Source organism: Corvus brachyrhynchos, unplaced genomic scaffold (genome assembly GCF_000691975.1).
Source record: "Corvus brachyrhynchos isolate BGI_N302 unplaced genomic scaffold, ASM69197v1 scaffold54, whole genome shotgun sequence".
In the NCBI taxonomy this organism is placed as follows: Eukaryota; Metazoa; Chordata; class Aves; order Passeriformes; family Corvidae; genus Corvus; species Corvus brachyrhynchos.
The window spans coordinates 2,378,834-2,383,293 of record NW_008237902.1 but is presented as its reverse complement, the minus strand read 5'-3'; the positions used below and the strand labels follow the sequence as shown (position 1 = coordinate 2,383,293).

Here is a 4,460-nt window from a genome sequence, read left to right as displayed (position 1 = left end):
TAGTCTTGGAATCGTGGAATCACTGACTCATGGAATCATACAGTCATGGAATCATCAAGTTTGGGAGACCTTTAGACTGTCCAGTCCAACCCTCCACCCAGCACCGCCACCGTAACCCCTAAACCACATCACCCAGCGCCAGATCCGGGTGCCTCTTAAACACCTCCAGGGATGGTAACTCCACCGCCTCCCTGGGCAGCCCGGTCCAATGCCTGACCACCCCGACAGCGAACAAGTTTTTCATAATATCTGATCTGAATCCTCCTATCTCAGCTTTAGACCAGTTCTGGTCCTCTCACTGCTTGCATCTGCCATGCTCCTGGGAGCTGTCTGCATATGGCTCATTTGGATCGGTGAGGTCTGGAAGGGGACTACTTCTCCCAGGAGCGCTGGGTTAAATATCTAAGATAGGAAATACTCAGGAATGGCTCCCGGTAAGAGGGAAGTCAGCATTTCCCAATTTGTGGGCTGCGGCTGTGGCTCTGCAGTCTCACGCTGTCGCAATGGCATTGCCTCATCGGACACGTCCTCCTGCACCTCAGCTCTTGCCATCATTGCAGCCACCCACGGCAATGGCTCACACATAAAAGTACAAACGAACAGCCACTGAAGTTGATCCAAGCCGGTAACTGTTCATTGCCCACACTTACTTGTTTATAGAGAGGTAATTCACTTACTGAATGTAATAAAAGACAAGTAAGTCGTGTTACCTTGTTTTATCCAAGAGCTGAATACATGTGTATGTGCAATTGTCAGAGCTCAGAGAGCACTAAGAACACTGCCACGTCTGGAATTTAATTCTACTAAGTATTTTTGGTTTGTTTGGTACAAAACATGCACCAAGACGTTGCCAGTCTTCTGCTGGAGCCACAAATGTAGATGTAATTGTTTTCATAATTCATATAAAGACAGAGTAGAAGATGACATTTCAGTATTTTATTCAAGTCAGGTTTGGGTTTTTTATCCATTTTTAGTAGTGTCAAGTACAGCATTTTGGGGTCTAGTTCCACACAAAATGGAAGACTCTCTAAAAATGTACCCATTTAGTTGCTAAAAAAAAGTGGTAATAAAAGAAAATTCCGTTTTAGAATTAGTGATGCAACTATGTAATTGCAGTTGCAAAGACTCTTCCCTGATTATGTACATTTTACCAGCTTTTCGGTCAGTGCAAGGGGAAGGAACCACAACACAGCACAGGCAGGATTGGCTCAGTCACATCAAACCTCCTCCACAAGGACTTGGGCAAGGTAGACAACCTAAAGCATTCTGGAGACAGCAGTAGGTGTGGGATAACCAAATAAGACAAACCATTGATGAAATACGTATCTAAAAAAAAAAAATTTAAAATCCCTTTTTCAGACAAATTTGCACATTCCCTCACTGACTGAAACTTTAGGTTTCAGAACATTTTGCTTATACAACTAACAGTACAATATAGTGGTCTGCAATTCCCAGGTTTTATAACACATTAACACATTCCTTGTGCCATCAATATATTAGTAGAGGTAATCAACACCTTCCTTCTTCTTATCATGTGGCAGTTGACAGATGTGATGAGCAATTACATATGGAAAAAAAGCCCGGATTTTTTATTTATGATTTTGTCTCCACTTCTTTAATATCATTTTTAAAGCTTTGCTGTCTTTAACCAGGACTAGCAGGACAGATACATAGCAATACTTGCACTCCAGACAAAACATTGAAAGGTACACTATTTTCTGAAGGTAGCTATGCTGTATTTTCAGATTAGCAATTGTGAAATCACTCCTTATGCTTCAAATTCCAGTCCTAGACCAAGTTTGTGACCCCCTGCATTGACATTCTTGCCATCCAACAAAGCTGACAACGTCAGTTTGATACCTGCAAAATGAAGAAAAGGGAGAGAAAAGTCAGCTTAAAACTTGGAATGAGCTTTATGTTCAGGAAGTGCCATGTCTGTTACTGCTTTAATTTATTGGGTAGCCAAGTTAATGGGATTTGGCAGCTGGCCTTGGAAGGACTGGGCATTTTAAAACAATTTGCAGATAAGAAATCTTTCTGAATTATGAAATTTAAAATAAAACATGATGATAGATTCTGCTTTTTATCACTCTGAGTAATTAAAGCTCTGAGCCAATTCACTGCTGCTGGTCTACTTATTAATCTAATTTTAGAGTCCAGTATTACAAAAACCTGGGACCTTGATACATACTCACCTTTCTAAACCATTTTAAAATCTGAGTATAAAAAAGCCCAAGCCCCGTCTGCTGTAATATCTCATGTCAATCTGCTCAGCATTCTGGCAGCAGATTTATTACACTACATTAAAACCAATTTTGCAGCAGTAAGATTGTCGTCTTCCTGGGCCAGGGGACCTTGAGAAAGTCACATTTTTAAGAAGAGTAAACTCAATAATAGGAAGCCTCTGAAATATTAAAAATTTAGTTACTTATCTGTGACACAAATAATTATAGACATATTTTAAATCAACATAAAAGACTATCTGACTGTTTAGTCAACAATTATCTCTAGTAATTCTGCTTCCAACAGACATCCAAAATTAACAGAACAGCCCCTGGAAAAGTTCATCACTGGCTTGCCAAGCAGAAGAGCAATCTTACAAAACCCATCATACTTTACCACCAAAAATTTCTGATATTTCAAGATTAATGTATCACTTTATTGATTCTGATTTTTTTCTGCATAAACCTACCTGGCTTTAAAGTCTGAGTGTATCCTAACCCAATCAGACTGGAGTTGTTCACTTTAGCCTTAAAGGGAAAAAATAAAGCGTTATTTAGTAATAAATAGTAAATTTAGTAAATAATTTAGTATCTTTCTTCAAAGCCCTCCCTGCCTGAGAATTAAGCAACAGCTTTTAAGCATGTAGGGATTTCATGTTTTAAATCCCAAAAAAATCTAGAGTTAATTGTTCTATAACTTAAATCTCAAATCTCAAAGAATCTACAGTCACTGTAGAAAATAATGGGTTTATTAACATAATTTCTAATTTTTTCCACACTAACACAAAAAGAGTCTCAAAATAGTGCCCAGTAATGCAATAAAACATTCTGTGTCTCTTTTAAGGAAAATCCAATAGTTGTGCTCTCAGGCTGCCAAAACCAAAACAAACAGATCCATGTGCCAACTACACAGCACAGAACTGCATCAAGACTGTACTCTGCTGATGGAAAGGCTGCTTTCCATTTCCATTTATTAAGCACTTATTTTCAAATGCATATAAATGTACATGCACAGGACTCACAGAAAAAGAGGCATCTGGGTCAATCTGATACTTGGCTGCTATTCCAAAGCGAGTGTTGCTATTTCCAGCTGTCCAAGCAAGATTCACAGCAGTTTCCAGTTTATCATTCACCTTCTGGTAAATGGAGCCGCCAAATTCCGTTCCATCATTCCTGGAAGGAATGCATTAGTGTAGTTTTAAACAGCACCCCAAAACAATCATCTTTTATTTTTCCAGTAAGAGCTGTATTTGCACAACATCCACTTACACCTCATTAAATATCCCTGTAACAACTAAGATAGACACATTAGGCCACATTAGTCATGAAGTTATTTTTAGATGCTTCAATTCATTGAAGATTACTATATTTCAGCAACTTCTGAAACTGAAAAAAAACCCCATGACAAACTATTAAAAATTAGACCAATGATGACAGCTTCCAATTTTCCCTTTCCCACAGATGGGAGCCTTCGTAGTAGAGAGATTTATTTTTCCCTGTGTGTCTCTGAAATAATTATTTTCCCTGGCAAATGTCTCCTTGTGCCCTGAAAGGGCTATATGCCAGTCAGAGAGCCCGAGTCATCCCAAAACTGCCATGTCAGCATGCTTTTACCAGACACAGGAACTGTATCAGAAGTGAAGATGCCAATTTAACATCCAAGTACATAGGGTTTTGCAAATGAATTGCATTTGCAGCAGTCCTTATGGTACATCTGTGCTATGGTCTGTGCACTAGAAACAGAAATTTTGCTTTGCAGAGAGCACTGGCCCACAGCTGAATGATGAGTAGCACAACTTCCAATTACTACTGCCCCCAATGTCACATAGGAATAAAATGTGGTAAATAAAAGGCAAAATGTTAGAGCATGCAGATCATAAAAACAAGACCAAAAGACTCCTAAAGGCCTTGCACTCCTTGTAAACCAGTGAGCATCTGAATTTCCGTTTTTGGTTGTTTTCTTAAAGAGAGGATACAAACATATTGTAGAAAATAGGCTTTAAACCCCAGGAAGATCTGGGGTTATTTCTAAACTGTGAAATAATCTGGTTCCAATTATATATCTGATCTGAATCCTCCTATCTCAGCTTTAGGCCAGTTCTGCTCCTCTCACTGCAGGCACGTCAGAAGAGATCGGTCTCCCTCCAATCCAACCTCCTTCCAGGGAGTTGCACAGAGCCATGCGGTGCCTGAGCCTCCTCGTTGCTGACCGATGGCCGCTTTGTCGGTACACCCGCC

General features: G+C 39.6%; 1 long non-coding RNA gene across 1 annotated transcript; it reads right to left on the bottom strand.

Annotated features, from left to right (window-relative positions):
• Positions 1-916: 916 nt before the first annotated feature.
• LOC108446426 lies at positions 917-4,195 on the bottom strand. Its single transcript, XR_001861591.1, has 3 exons — positions 3,245-4,195; positions 2,693-2,750; positions 917-1,860 (listed from the first exon to the last, which is right to left on the bottom strand). It is a non-coding gene; the product is annotated as an uncharacterized LOC108446426 (long non-coding RNA).
• Positions 4,196-4,460: the final 265 nt, after the last annotated feature.